At 37.2% G+C, this 16,374-nt stretch overlaps 1 protein-coding gene across 6 annotated transcripts in view; it reads left to right on the top strand.

Annotated features, from left to right (window-relative positions):
* The first annotated feature begins 540 nt into the window (after positions 1–540).
* Positions 541–16,374, top strand: part of CNOT2 (CCR4-NOT transcription complex subunit 2) — a 116,338-nt gene continuing 100,504 nt past the window's right edge. For 2 of the 6 annotated variants that reach the window (XM_039344484.1, XM_039344483.1), the window contains exon 1: positions 543–948. The gene's annotated coding sequence lies outside the window, so the exon portion shown is untranslated. Of the gene's footprint in view, positions 949–987; positions 1,519–16,374 lie in introns of those variants that run through there. The other 4 variants (XM_039344486.1, XM_039344485.1, XM_039344489.1 and 1 more) reach the window with 3 other exon arrangements.

The raw sequence follows: 16,374 nt of genomic DNA, 5'->3' as shown, positions 1-16,374 counted from the left end.
GATTGTGCGTGGTTTTGTGTGCTGCCTGCATCCCACAGATGGGGCTTTGTGCGGACCAGTTGCTGGCATGCTGCAGCCTGGTATTGGTCCATAGACCGGAGGTTGGGGACCCCTGTATTACAGGACTTGCTGTATTTTTAGTTAGAAAATAAATCTATCCCTCCTGTATTTAGAAATAGAAAATACACATTCTTCGATTAACAAACTGTTATTCTGAGGATTGCACAACGTGGTCACATTCTCACACAACAAAAATGAGGAAGCAGCCTATACGCCTCTTGAAATACACCTGTAGGGAGTCCAGGATCATTATTTATATGTTCAGAAATGTCACTTTGGAAAACATCCCCAAGTGATTGCGGAATAGGAACTGCAAAACATTACAGCTTGGCGGTGGGGGGAAAGGAGAGTTCTCCCCAACTTCAACTGTAAACATGGTTCAAAACTACGGACACCGTGTCTATGCCTTCCAAACGGCCCGAATGAGCGTGTGCGCGTTAAGTGCAGCAGCTTCCTCCTTCCACCGTGTAAAAAAGTCCCCCTCCCCCTTTCCCCGGATGTCTCAGAATCAGTTCGCGGTTCATGCAAGGCCGCTCTCTCGGAAGTTGGGCCCCGAGATCCCGGCGGTGGCGGCTCCATTGCCGTTTCCAGCCGCTCCGGCAGGACAAAGCTCGGCGAGAACGAGACCCGAATCCTGCCGCGCGCGAAACAGGCACGCAGGAGGTCTCGTTTCCCACAGGATCCCCGACGGGAGAGAGTCTTCGGTCGGGGAAGCAGTTCTTAGACCAGCCTACCGCATCTGCCTTCCCCCTTGTCCCGTAGCCGCTGCCGGGCGGCGGCGGGGTCACGACGGCAGTGGTGGGGTCAGAGGGTAAAGGTCGCTCCCCCAGCATCCTCCGTGCGGGGTGCTCAGCCATCTTGGATCCTCGGGACAAGAAAATTCATGCGGTGAGTTCGGCCCTATTATTCTTCCCCCGCTACCTCTTCTGCTGAGGCCCAACTTCGAATCTGCCGGGAATCCGCGGTCGGTCGGGGAAGGGCTTCGGTTGGGTCCGGCGCGGTTTGGGCTCCTTGCGGTCTGTCTCATCCCCTCGGTTTCCGTTTGCTTTTGTCTCTGTGAGGGAGTGAGGGGGGGGGAGATGTGTGAGGGAAATAGGAGGGGGAAGAACACGTCGCGGCGGTGGCGCGACGCTTAGCACGGGAGTGCAGGATCCCCGAGGCCCAGCCCGCTTGCGTCCTCCCGCCTTTCCTTCCTCGGCGCTCGGAGCAAGGGGGAGGCCCCGCCGCGGGAGGCAGTACAGGGGAGCCGCGCTCTTTGGGGTTGTGGTCCTGCTTTAGCTCCTTCTCCGCCCCCCCCCAGCTGCGTTTCCCGCCACAAGCTTCCCCTCGTCTGCATCGCTTACGGAAGCAGCGCTCGGCCTACTTGTATCTCGCCTTGCCCTTTATGCCTCCGGGGTGCGAGCGCCGTGCGGGGTCCGCGTCGGAGCATCGCGTTCCCCCTGATGCCTGAAACTCGGGGTAAGGAACAGATAGCGCAGAATCTACTTCTCCTTATAAGTGTGTGTGTGTGTGTGTGTGTGTGTGTGTGTGTGTGAGAGAGAGAGAGAGAGAGAGAGAGAGAGAGTTGATTCGTAGGTGGACTATTACTTTCAGGGCCTGCTTTCCCAGTGAAGAAGGCCCCTAACTCGTTGCCCTTAGACCCTGTTGCCTCAAGAACTTCGTCGGACAGCTGTAAAAAATCTCTTTCCGGCCCAGCGATGTTTGCAGGACAACTTCTATTTGATCGGTTTCGGTTTCTTATTCGGGACGAGGTGTTGAAGGTCTTGTTTTGATTTGAAAGCATTCGTTCTGCAATAAGCACTGCAGCTCCTCGGTGATAAACTGATACTGGAGTACGCTTAAATGGCCAAATTTAATACATTTTCTTGCTTGCTGCAAAATGTAAAGCGATCCTTTGTTTGCATTGTTGTTGCATATAGAGACGTGATCAGACATGTCACATTTTAGGGAATAGGAGTTAAATTTTGGTGAGATAGATTGTTCAGTGCATCCACTCAGGTTAAAACGTGATGTAATCATTTTCTTATGTGGCAGGTAAGTAAAGGTTAATACCCTGTATATAACAGAAATTTACTCTCTACATTGCAGTTCTATGGACAACTGTACGTATTACTGTATTTTATACAAACTTTATCCACTCTTTCCCTGCTTTTTAAATAATAAGGTGCCTTTTAAAATTAAAAGTAGGTATGTCATGTAGTGTTCTTGTTAGTTTTTGCCTCTTAAACTCTTGGAAAGTTTTCAAAGAGTCAAAATATATTTTCAAAATATCCTAGACAACTGATTAATGCTGTGAACATTTTTTTTTTTTTTTTTGCTTTTGGGGGAAGAAACTATTGTTGCAAATGAAGAAGTGAATTGCAGTTCACAAAACCTTGTACCCTGTAAATGTAAACTGTATAATTCTGAAGTGCCTGTAGGAGCTTGCTGTATTCTTAACAGCAATTTGTAGTATCCCTATCTTTGTTTTATTGTTTGAAATTTCCAGGAAGTGTGAGGTATAAATAATATTAAATATGAATTGCTTTATGGTTTGTAAATATTTAGCAAAGCATTTGTAAGAAATGTAGTCATCTCTTCTTTAGTTGCTCAAACTCTTCCCCCCCCCCCATAGCTAAACCACAAACAGGGTTTCCCCATAATGTCAAATTGAAAAACTGATTAAAAATCACACCACCAGTTTTTAAAACTTTGTTCAGTTCTGGTACTATGTAGTGGAAAATGGGAATGATGGTTGATCATTTGGAATTTATTTTTTAATCTGTGAACATACAGCTTGAGAAAATCTATTTTTAGGACAGGTACAGAGGCTCTGTGGTTACTATTATTTTTCAGCTGTAAGGTGTACGGATTTTCAGTATCTGAACTAAACAGTTAAGCACCCTTCCTTAGACTTCTAATAGTTTAAAAGCAGTTTAGTTGTAGTTGTTAATGTACTAGACAAGAAAATGAGAAAATGTGAGTCCAATCCTGCCTTAGGCATGGAACCTGGCTGGGTGACTTTGAGCACTGTTTCTCAAATCAATTCATCTCACATAGTTGTGAGGAGAATGGAAAGAAGGATTGTATATTCTGCCTTGAGTTGGAACAAAATAAAGCCAGGATGGAAATCTAACCAGTCTTTCTTAATTGTATAGTTTCAATGGCAGTTCAGCAATATTTATATTTCTTACATATCTGTAATTAGAATTACTGTTTACATGGATGAAGATATAATTAAATAAGAATTTAAAAATATGTAAAGCTCATAATTTTAAACAACACATGAAAAACTATCAACCTAACATTGCAGAAAATTTTTAGTGAATGTCAACTATTGATTAGGCTGTTCTTACATTTTAAAATTTTTATACTGTAAACATAGATTTTTCTTTGAGGCTTTTCTGTAGATTGAGTACATGATTTTTTCCACCAAGTCTTACCTTGAGGAATCTATAGTCAGAATTTATTATCTTTCTGCTTACTGTGATACTTGAGTGCAATGTATTGTCTGTTACTGTGTGCTACATTTTATAAAATTAGTCTGTTGGAAATATGAGGAATGGTTTAGTACTGTACAAAGATTGATTAGTATTTTAAACATTTTGTGTTAATACTGATAGAACACTCATATCATTAAGTTTTTTGTTAAATACAGGCTCATGCTAAGACAATATATAGTAGATTGCTTTGTTTTTGGTTTTCTGTGTTATTTATTCATTTATCTAATTTATACAACCGTCCATCTCATGAACGAGACTGGTCAGTGTACAACAAAACAATAAATATCTAAAACCTTTATCATTAAATAATTAAAAAACATTTAAAAACTATAAGAACAGAGCTAAAGCATTAATAATAAAGACACCTTAATAATAATAGAGCCACTTCACTAGTTTTATCAGTCAGTCCCCTGGTGTCCCAGATCTGCTAACATAACCATCTTTGGAGATCTTGAGAAGCTCAGAAGAGATGGGACTATTATCACTATTATCACTCCAGGGTGAGAAGATTCTACAACATGGGTGCCAAAACAGAGAAGGAGCGCTGTTATGTGTAAACTATACTTTTTCTTTGTATGTTGCTTGAATCTAGCCTGTTGTGATTAATTTGACAAAGCAAAGTTAAAGAAATCATAACTTAGTGTGATAAATGGTCCAACCTAAAAAGTGTGTTGCATAATGTAATGTTGCTAAATTAAAAACTACTACTCTCATTTGTACCCATTTGTAATATGGTTCTCAGTGTCAGTGTCCCTCTAAATCAGTGGTTCTTAACCTTTTTAATGCTGCGACCCCCAACCAGTCATAAGTCGAGGACTACTCAACCGGTTGTACGTCGAGGACTACTCAACTGGTGCAGCACCATTTGCAGAATGGGACTTTTGGCGGGCTCAGCAGGGGAGAGACAGCCTGGACAATTCCTATTGGCTTTTGAAAGCCAATAGAATTAGACTCTTCAAGAGAGTCTATTCTATTGGCTTTCAAAAGCCAATAGAATAAAAGGGAGTAGCACAGCTAAGGAAAAGGAGGAAAAAAATGGCGGACTGCGTTGTTTGGCGACCCCCGTGAAATGGTCGTTCGACCCCAAATGGGGTCTCGACTCACAGGTTGAGAACCACTGCTCTAAATGTTAATGTAACAATGGGACACCAAATAGTTGTTTCCCCTGCAATAGGGTACGAAGATGTAGTTACTATAACTGATTTTATATGAATGGTTCAGATACATATTTTTTTTTAATGAAGCTTGAATATATTAACTAGCTCACATACCATGGTACTCTATGATTTGTTTTAACCATGTGTATTGCAAGTTGTGAATCTAATCAGTAAGAGGTTTGCTTAATGAAACACAACATAAATGCATTTCTCTGTGCATTCCTCTGTTACATTGACATTTAATTATTGAATATTGAATATTTAAATATTACAAACAAAACCAACATGACTTGATTTGTTTGGCATATGAAGCTTTTTTTTATTTCATTTTTCTGTTTGCAGATAATGAGCAAAGAGTATGGACTTATTCACACCAGTTTGTTAAAGCAGGATTCTGTGATATTTTGATAAATTCCTCACAATATTTTCTAAAACTCCTATTGTATTTTTTCTTTTTGTAAAAAGGATTTAAGGCAGTTTAGTATCTAATAACTATGATTTCTAATACATAGATTGCTACATTCTGTCAGTACAATTATGTGTACTGTATATGCATTTGGCGCTTGTACTATGTGGTTTATATACAATTTTTTAATGTGGCTCAAATTTTGTAAATATAAGTTGGAAACAGTACATGTTCTCCAGATTCTCAGGAGTTCTAACTTGCTGAGGGTGTTCTACAATACATTTGATGTGATAGAGATAATTTTGAGTATAAAACAGATAAGGCTATTTGAATATTGGGATTAAAAAATTTGGGAAATATCAACATTTAACATATAATTAAAGAAGAATATCTTAATGTTTTTTATTGAAAAGTTTTATACAAGTTTTTAACGATATCCCCCCCTAGAATAACCCCTTCCCTCCCTCCCCCCCTCACTTCCCAGAGCTGGTTACAGGGTTACAAATAAACAAGCAAATTCTAAATAAACTTATCCAACTATACAAATAACAAAATCAATAATGTGCTTTAACTCGAATACAAAACAAATTTAAGCAAATTTAAAAAAAAACAAAAATAATAATATAAGCAATTCCAAATTAAAAACTAAAAATTATTCATAACCTAAATAATACTTTTTAATCCCATATCAACTCTAATCATAATTTATCCATTAAATCCCATATTTACTCTACATGTAATTTATCCATCTTCTCCATGCCAAGGTGTATATTTCTTTTAAACAACCATTCATCCATAATAAACACAAGATTTTCCCTCCAATATAACCCCCCCAACAAACTTACATTCAATAAACTTGGCTCTTTGCTTTTTTTCCTCCCACCCTTAAGTAAATTTATTAATACCCTCCTACTTAAAAAGTTTTAGCAAACCATTCATCTTAATCACTAAAATTCTCACCAACAGAGATCATTAGAATTTAAATTCTTTTTCACCTTTACCCATAATATCTCATAATTATTTTTATACACTTTAAATTAAAAAAATTATAATATATACTCCCAAATATTTAAACTTTTCCACTAAATCAACACCTTCTATTATTCTTTTTCTTTACATCTACATAGTACACAAGTCATTCTCTATTCCTTTAAAACATACTAAATCAAACTACCAGCTAAACTAACATTTATTGTTCTTTTTCTTTACGTCTACATATTACACAAATCATTCACTATTCCTTTAAAACATCTTCTATCTCAAAAAACTACTACAAAAGTTCATCATTTCCTTTTCTTTATTCCAACATCCACCTTCTGCTGTTCTTTTTCTTTACGTCTATAGGCTGCACGAATCATTCTCGGTTTCTTTAAAAAATCTTCTGTCACAAGAGACTGTTGCAGAGGTTCACCCTGTATGTCTTCTACATCAGCCGGCTGCTCTTCCAACTTTTCTTCTATTATCTCAGGTCGTGAAGATAATGGAGAGCCCGCCTTCAAAACAGAAGTGTAAAAATCTTTAGCCTTTGAAATTGTATTAAGTCTATAATATATCCCCGCATAATTCACCACTATTCCAGCTGGTATCTCCCATCTGAACCAGACCTGTCGTTTTTTGAGCTCGTCAGCCAAAAAAGCAAAATCCTTTCTTTTTCTAAGAATTTTTGAAGGTATTTCTTTTAAAATTATAACATCTTGAGCTGCAATTTGAAATCTCTGCTTATAAAAAGCCTGTAAAATTTCATTACGAAGTGATCTCCTAAAAAAATAAATAATCACGTCTCGTGGCAAATTCCTCTGCCTCGCAACCCTTGAATTAACCCTAAAAAAAAAACTTTTTCCGTCTCTCTCTCAGTATTTCTTCAGGCTCAGCCCCCAAAATGAAAGCTATATCTTTTACCACCACTTGTCTCAAATCCTCTTGCATGTTTTCCTTCATTCCCCTTATTCTTAAAGCAAATTCCATGTCTCTATATTGTAATATAGTAATTTCATCTTGTATTCTTTCCACCTTATTTTCTACTTTGTCAATTTGATCTTCCAGTTTTTCAAAATTTTCCACAGCATCATCAATACGATCATCCAGACACTCTATATGACCAACGGACTTTTGAAACACAAACAGTATGTCCTCTCTCATTTCTCTGATTTTATTTTCAAAAAATTCCTCCATCTCTTCTTTAATCTGTCGTGCCATATTTCCCAAGGCATCCTGTAAATCTTTAAGTGTACATGCTGATGACGATGGAGAAAGTGGTGGTACCTTAAACTTAGCTTGCTGAGCTGTCTGCATTACCGGGAAGATCGAGGCTTTAGAAACAACAGAAGCTCTGAGACGCTTTGAAGCCATTTTATTTTTAAAGACCACTTATTAAAAAATCTGCTAAAATCTTATAAATCAACAAATACCAAAAAAAAGAAAAAAAAGGGGAGGAAAAAAGACAAAGCCCCCTTAAAAGAAAATTCTTGCATTTTATATAAATACAAAATCTTTTACATTGTTTCCAGTCCTTTCACTCAAAGAATCAACATCTCAGCGCCATTTTTTACCACTCTTAATTGAAAAAAAGGAGAAGATAAATTCTTTTCCAGAGTTAAAGTCTCAAAATAATCACCATTTTAATTGCTCCTGGTCAGCTCTGTCTGCTTTAAATTTTACTCACAAATTCATTTTAAGCGCAGATGTGGAAGCAGTGTCTAGCTTTGCCCTGAAGAAAAATCAAGGCAAAGGCATCCTGGAATGTGGAGAACACCTCAGACTCTGTGGGAGCTCTCACCCTCCGACCACCCAAAAAAACCTTTGGGGTCTCGGGGAGCTCTACCACTATCTGAGGAAAGCTCACGTCCTCCCCTTCCCCGGGGAGAGAGGTTCCGAGCCGCGAGACAGCTGTTGCTCGCTGTCTCAGCAGGCTTTGACACATCCCAGGGCGGACGGCTTAAAAAAAAAGCCATCGGCGTGGCTGTCGCCACCGGAATATCTTAATGTTTTAAATTGCTTCTCTCTTAGTTGCATTTGCCAGAGTACATTAGCTGATCAAGTATATTGTATTTTTTGAGTTTTAAAGAATTAGTAGTACAATCCTATAGGTCAGCGGTTCTCAACCTGTGGGTCGTGACCCCATTTGGGGTTGAACAACCATTTCACGGGGTCGCCAAACAACGCAGTCCGCCATTTTTTTCCTCCTTTTCCTTAGCTGTGCTACTCCCTTTTATTCTATTGGCTTTTGAAAGCCAATAGAATAGACTCTCTTGAATAGAGTCTAATTCTATTGGCTTTCAAAAGCCAATAGGAATTGTCCAGGCTGTCTCTCCCCTGCTGAGCCCGCCAAAAGTCCCATTCTGCAAACGGTGCTGCAAGTTGTCTGCAGCGAAGGCGAGCTGTTTCCACCCCTGCCTGCTGAGCAACTACTAAAAATGTAAGTAAAAGAGGGCCAGGGGTGGGAGGTGGGAGGCCGGCGGTTGCAGGGAGGGTTGCTGGCACGCGTGGGGCCCGGCAGGTGCCTTACCTCCCTTGGGCTGGGCCAGCTGGTGGCCCAGCCGGTGGTCGCCCTGCGCCGTTGCTGCCCCTTGCCAGCTATGCCTCGGCCGGCGCAGGGGGCGGCACCACGCATGCACGTCGCTCCCGGGCAGGGAAAGTCCTCAACTTACAACCGGTTGAGTAGTCCCCGGCTTACGACCGGTTGGGTAGTCCTTGACTTACGACCGGTTGGGTAGTCCTTGACTTATGACCAGTTGGGTAGTCCTCGACTTACGACCGGTTGGGGGTCGCAGCATTAAAAAGGTTGAGAACCACTGCTATAGGTAGTTAAATGGAACTTAGTTTCAAGTAATTCAGTCTAGGATTGTAGTCTGAGATACTGGTTAACAGATCTTACAACATTTATTGATGAGTTTCTGAAGCAATATTATTAAACTTCATGATTAGGTATTCTGTGCTGACTCTAGATTTGCAGATAGTTGAAAAATATGTGATTTGATGTTCTGCACACAATCAAGTGCATATGTAGTTTCCCTATCTAAAAGATTTCTGTTGAAGACTGTTATCTATATGTTAATAATTTAGCTTACAAAGCTCTGGCAGATCCTGTGGTAACTACAGTATACGCGTATCCTACTTTTATAGTTCAAATCTTCCTTTTTACTTATTAAAATATTCATATTTTATCTGGTAATATTTCAATACTAAAAAATCAGAGTATTTTTCAAAAAGCTAACCTAAAATTGAGCACAGCTACATTTAAAAAAAAGAGGAAATGTATCTTTAAAGTAAGTTTATTCATTCTTTTTTAAAAAATATTGTAAATCTGGGGCATTTTATTTAAATTGATTGATTTAATTTATTAAAGTTTATTACACTTTCTACAGGAATTGTTTGAAAGGTGGCCATGATGAAGGGATGTTCTTTCTGAACTAAAAAAAAATATTGTAGGGCCTGGATGCTATTTGATGAGAACTTTTTTTCAGTAGGTTAAATGATTGCCTTATCTTGGCTGAGAGATGAGTTGCCATAGGACACCACCTGCCTAGTCATTTTTCACTTCTTTTGATTTGAAGTAATCATTAGGAAGAGCTTTTTACATATATATTACCATTTGCTGATCAAATCATTGTAAATTATAGAAAATCAGCTAGTAAAGATAGCTGACAACCCTGCTTATATCCAAGAAAGTACCCTGTTTTCCCCAAAGTAAGGCCTACTCTGAAAATAAGCCCTACTTTTGGGGTGAGGCACACACCAAAAATCAAGCCAGGGTGGGGGAGTGGATCTGCCCCACGTGCCCCACACCCTCTTACCTCACAGCCAGGCCTCACTGTCCCACTTCTTCTGTAGTGTCTTCTGCAGCCAGGCCTGCATTTCTCAGTCACAGGCCTTTCCAGAAGGCCTTTACAGCCGAGAACCGAGCTATGGAAGGCTGCATTGGCCTTCCAGAAAGCCTGACTGAAATGCAAGCCGGAATGCAGCTGCAGAATGAAGCTGCTCCTTCGGCTGCAGAAGAAGTGGGCCAGCTGGGCAGGGCTGTCGGTGCCGGAGATGAGTATAAAAGATCCCCCCCCAAAATAAGACCTAGTGCCTCTTTTGGAGGCAAAAAAAAAAAGACCTGGTCTTTCTTTCGAGGAAACACGGTATATGAAGCACAACACAGATTTGATGCTGTAGATTTTACTGTAAATCACCCAGAGAGTGCTGTTGGGTTAAAATTTTAATTAATTAAAATAGCACTTTTTGTAAATTACATAAGATCTTGAATTAAGAATGGATTCAACAAAAATAATTAAATAAATCTGCTAATTTAGTGAAAGGTAGTTGTTATGAACAGTAGTTAGGAAAGCATTTGATTTGTTGAGACATTTCTCATAGAAATAAACTAATTGCTTATTTATATTTGTTTCTCATTGATATTATCAATAGGGTTTTGTTTTAGAGCACCTTATTCTACCCTGATTCTTTGAAGTAGCTACATTTTTTCCCAGGATAAAATGACTGATTTCCACAGGTTACTGTACAATATTGAGAAATTTAAAACTGAAGAGTTTAGATAAGTGCTACATTTGTGTTCCCACACTCTAAAACATATTTTTGGAATTGAAACTGATGTATTGCAGAATCTTGTTGAATATATTTATGAGATCTAAAAATGTATATCCAATAAGTATGAACCTTGACTTCCTAGAGCAGTGGTTCTCAACCTGTGGGTCGGAACCCCATTTGGGGTCGAACAACCATTTCACGGGGATCGCCAAACAACGCAGTCCGCCATTTTTTTCCCCTTTTCCTTAGCTGCGCTACTCCCTTTTATTCTATTGGCTTTTGAAAGCCAATAGAATAGACTCTCTTGAATAGAGTCTAATTCTATTGGCTTTCAAAAGCCAATAGGAATTGTCCAGGCTGTCTCTGCCCTGCTGAGCCCGCCAAAAGTCCCATTCTGCAAACGGTGCTGCAAGTTGTCTGCAGCGAAGGCGAGCTGTTTCCACCCCTACCTGCTGAGCAACTATTAAAAATGTAAGTAAAAGGGGGCCATTCTGCAAACGGTGCTGCACCAGTTGAGTAGTCCTTGACTTACGACCGGTTGGTGGTCGCGGCATGAAAAAGGTTGAGAACCACTGTCCTAGAGCGATATAGAAAACCCTTATATAAGTATGTATAAATTATATAATGGCTTAAAAATCTTCATTTTTCTATATTTCTACACAGTTCTACACACATCTACACTTTAACATTGATTTGTAATATTAACATGTTTGAGCCAAGTGTATATATATTTCAGGTAATGATATGTAAGAATATCCTTAACTTTCATATTAAAATTGATTGTACTTAAATGTGTTTATCTTTGGAATCCTGTGACCTGCTATTTCTAAAGAAGTATTCAGATACATAACCTCAAATTGACAGGAGTTCAGAATTAATGTTAGAAAGTATTACTTCACGGAAAGAGTAGTGGAAGCTTGGAACCAATTTCCAGCGGAGGTAATGGCCCAATCATCAGTAACTGAGTTTAAACATACTCGGGATAAACACACATGTCCATCATCTGACAAAAATTACATAAAACTCAAAGGCAGACTCGATGGACTGCTGTCAGTTTTTCTGCTGTCAGTTTTCTGTTTTTCTATCTTCTGAGCTAAAAGTGATATAAACCATTATTATAAACAGGAATCTTGAAACTATAGTTGAAAATATAATGTTTCATCTGTAGAAACGAGTACATTTTCCAAGAAAGTAAATACTATCTCTTAAGGATTTCTCAGTAAATATTTGAAATATGAGAATAAGGAGGGAAATATTCTATTTTTTTATTTGAGGCCCAAAGTGTAAAAAATAAAAGAAAAAAACACTTCTGAAGAGTAAAATACTTAGTGACTTTTAAAATTGCATATCTTTTATATTGCTGCAGATATCTTTGAAGATTTAGATCTAAAGCAGAAATGGTATCCAAATGCTGTAGTAATTCTGTCACTGGATCTATTAAGTAACATTTGTAAAAATTGGAAAAAAGTAATAAAATTGCCAATTATAAATATATTTAGATTCTACAAGTGCAATCTGGAAATCTGCCAAACATTCAGTAACATGATAATAAAGCACATGTGTAGCAGAATCTCTTCTTGCTTTTCATTTTTTAGGTACTTATATCTTTTTCATCTAATGGAGGAATTCAAAGATAAAATTTATATGATCAAAAGATTAAAAAATAATGCAGGAAACTTTCTGAAGATGATTCTTAGCAGAAGTTCAAAATTGAAAATGTATTAAACTTATTAAATCTGATTAGACTAGAAATTTTTATTTACATTTATTTAGTTTTTAATAAGCAAATTTTGCTTGCTGGAATGAAGTGGGGTATTAATAAAGTCAGTTAATTTTATATATAATTATTGAGGCAGTTGTTGAATTAAATGATAATCCATTTAATAATAATACAAATTGTAAATGAATATCTGAGTTTTCTCCTTTTATGTTTTGACTGCCTCATTACCTCTAATAAAACTTTTGTTTATGTTACATTCCCAATAACATCAAATTTAATTTCCTTGTCTTTCTCATTTCCATGTGGAACAGAACACCTGCATCTATCAGTTCTGGTCTTGAGCAGATTTCTTCATTTGGTTCTATTTGATAACCTCCCTTCTTCTTCAGTGAAATTTAAATAGATAGGGAAATAGTATTTTTATCTTACAGTTATTAAGAATCTTCTAATTTTGCTGTTTGTCATCTTAATGTACAGAAAGAAAGGAAAAAAGAAAAAAAATAATAAAAACATGTTACCTACAAGAAGTCATTCAGTTTAGTATTTTAACACATCATTAAACTATGACCACACAAAATAATATTGATTGGTCTTGTATTACATTGATAGACAACTAACTCATAAAAAATAAAATGAACACGCACCAGAGATTCAGGATGTAAACCTGGAATTGCAAATTATTTTTCCAACATTGAAGAGTAATTATTTTTCTGTTTCTGTGCTTTATAAACCAGTAATTATTCATATGGTAAAAGTTTTTAATGCCATGTTTCCCGAAAATAAGACCGGGTCTTATACAGTATAAATTTTTGTTTCAAAAGATGTATTAGGGCTATTTTCCGGTTAGGGCTTATATTCAGGGAAACACAGTATATAATTTAAATATACTTTCATTTATTTAAACTGTATCAATCATTTTAAGACCATATTAACAAATTTTAATGAAATTTCAAATCAGAATAGGGTAATTATAATACAAGCCCATATTATAAGAAAGTGCTTCCTTAACCATGTTATACTTTCGCATAATGAAATTAATAACAAGTCCTTTTAAAACATTTTCTGATATGGCTAAACAATGAAAAAATAGTTGAATTAGACTCCTCTAGATCATAAAGAACATTATTAATAATTTAAAGGTATTTAGCCATAGATTTGTTAATATGTATATTCTAATTCTTTATTAAGGATTACCTGCAGATAATACATGTAGTTTTCAGTTTATGATTGGTCACTTAAAAACCATTCAAAGTTACAGTGGACTTGGAAGTTAAGACTGCTGCCCCATTGCCAGTCACATGATCACATTTCAAGTGCTTGGCAACTGACAACTGATTGTAATGTTCCTGGTCATGTGACTGAATTTTGTGATGATATTTACTGTTTTCTGGCAGAACATGCCATTAAATAAGCTGGATTTGGACTTACAACCACATGATTCTCTTAATGACTGTGATGACTTGCTTAACAAGCATTATAAAATGGTCATAAAATCAAGTCAACTCAAGTGTCTCTTGACATGACCAAAATTCTAGGCTCAGTTGTGGCCGTGAGATGAGTATTATCTATATATGCAATCACAGTATTCTTCAGAATCATATTAATATTAATTGAAGAATTTTAAATTTTGCTACTGCATTAAGACCGAATTGTGAAATCAAGGTATGATAAATTCAATAATAAAGATCTGGTTTAAAATTTTATGCAGTCCAAATTCCTCTTGTAATAAATCATATGGTTAGCAAACAATGGTAATAAGCTCATAATACAAATATATATGACTAATTATCCTGGATTTTCTTCTCCCCAGTGCTATTTTCAGGCACAGGCTGTCCCAAGGGATAGTTTTATCTCGTGAGCAAAGGTCAAAATTACACTTCTGTCCCAATATCTGCTAAATGTACCTTGTAGCCTTTTATGTACAGTAGAAATCCAATACTGTAGAGTTGTGACTAAATGTAGAGTCAAGACCCTCCCATGATGTCAAAGGGGATGCATAATAACTTTGTAATTATTCTTTTTTTTAACCTGATCAATTATCTTCCATAAAGAGATAGAAAACAGCATTGTAAACTGCTTTATAGAATTTCGTTCCCATTTATCTAGAGAGAAAAAGACTATAATGTTTTTGCAACACAAGAGAATCTTATTTTACTTTCTAAGGTAATGCTGATGTAATTTTTTTTAAATGTAAAAAGTGGTTTCTTAGTATTTTAAGAGAGACTTAATGTAATTGTTATTTGTGTAATATGAAATTTATTTTTTGCAAATTTCTTTAAAACTGCTTTTTAGCAGTGGAATTAGGAAGATAAATTTCAGTACTGTTCTGAAGAGTTTACTTCATATTCTATTTCAAAGAAGCTAAAAAATGAATAAGACACCTGAATGTCTTGTATGACAGAATTTTAAATTGTGCCATTGTAATGTGCGGTGAAGAATATGAGGTCTTGCCAGTTTAACACTGTTTTTTCTCCTATTTTTTTTTAAAAAAACAGCCTTTCATCTCAAAATATTTGTGTTATTTATAGTTTTTAAAATAAAACAAAGCAGAATGGATTATTTCAAAGCAAAAAACTTTTATAATTGTGAATATTGATTTGAAAACCTAGATTCAAGTTCACATATAAATGATCATTATTGAGGCCATGGTGTTTAGAAGATCTACTACAATAAGAATAGGTGTGTCTAATAGTTTGAAAATAAACAGTTTATCTCTTTGGTGGACTGGAAAAAAATGAGAAAGGATTATTTATCTCTACTAGAGCAATTCTATCAGGTAGTCACTGGCCCAGGATCACAATGAACTTCCAAGACTGAGGATGGATTAGAACCTGGACCTTCCTGCTCTGGTCCAGCATCTTAATGGTTATAGTAATTAATGGTATAGTGGTTAAGATGCTGGACTAAAACAGGAAGCCCCAGGTTCTAATCCACTGTCAGCCATAAAAGCTCAAGATAGTCATTTATGCCTTGACTTAGAACTATGAATTAATTTGTTTGATGATCCATTATTTTATTTTCTTGACTGTCCGTGGCCATCTCAGGATGCTATCAATGCCAGAGTTCAAAAGTGTCAATATTCTGGTTCTTCAAAATACAACTTTCACTTCCATAGACTATCCCAGGGAATATCATTCCTTGCACAATTCTGATATTACTAGATGTAGACACATTATGACATCTGAACCAGTGGAACAGCTTGCCTTCAGAAGTTGTGGGTGTTCCAATACTGGAGGCTTTAAAGAAGGGACTGGATCAGTCATTTATCTAAAATGGTATAGGGTCTCCTGTTTACCTTTTTTTCTTACTCAGACTTTTTGAACCCACCTTTGCTCAAAAACAAGGTCCAAACTATGACTGCACATGTAATCTAAGGCAAGCCCATGGTTGCCATGGACGACATGAACCCACTAGTGAAGCAAATTCCGGAGGCTGGGAGATGAAAATTGAAGTTATCCAATATGAATAATCTTCAAGGGCAGCCCCATGTGGAACAAATTACAGTAGTCCAGCTGTGAGTTGATAACGACATGAGTGACCATGTCAGACCTGGCACATAAAACGTAATTGTGCAAAGGCTCTCCACAAGCTAGCTCTGAGTCCAGAAGAACTCCCAGGATTGTGATTCCTCCATCTAGAGTGGAAGTATTTCCAGCTCAGTCCATTTTGCTATGTTTTAGCCAGAATATATTTTCCAACACTCAGGTTCTCATAGTTCCCAAACAACAGATCAGGGCCACTGTTGCATCATTGTTTGGCTTAAGATGGAAATATATAATTGAGTATCATCTGTATACTGATGATATTTCACCTCATGCTGATGGACCTCTCCAAGCAGCTTCATGTAAGTATTTGTACAGCAAGAAAAGTGCCAATTCTTGTACATCCAATATTAAAGCTCCTATGAAGCTTTAATCTATTTCCCTAAACAAAAATGAACCCTCAGATAGGAAGAATATGACTCTAAGACAGTGGTTCTCAACCTTCCTAATGCCGCGACCCTTTAATACAGTTCCTCAT

This window comes from Crotalus tigris, unplaced genomic scaffold (genome assembly GCF_016545835.1).
Source record: "Crotalus tigris isolate CLP2741 ecotype Arizona unplaced genomic scaffold, ASM1654583v1 scf7180000017916.3911339, whole genome shotgun sequence".
Classification (NCBI taxonomy): Eukaryota; Metazoa; Chordata; class Lepidosauria; order Squamata; family Viperidae; genus Crotalus; species Crotalus tigris.
The sequence above is the reverse complement of the archived record's forward strand: the minus strand, read 5'-3'. Positions and strand labels throughout refer to the sequence as shown.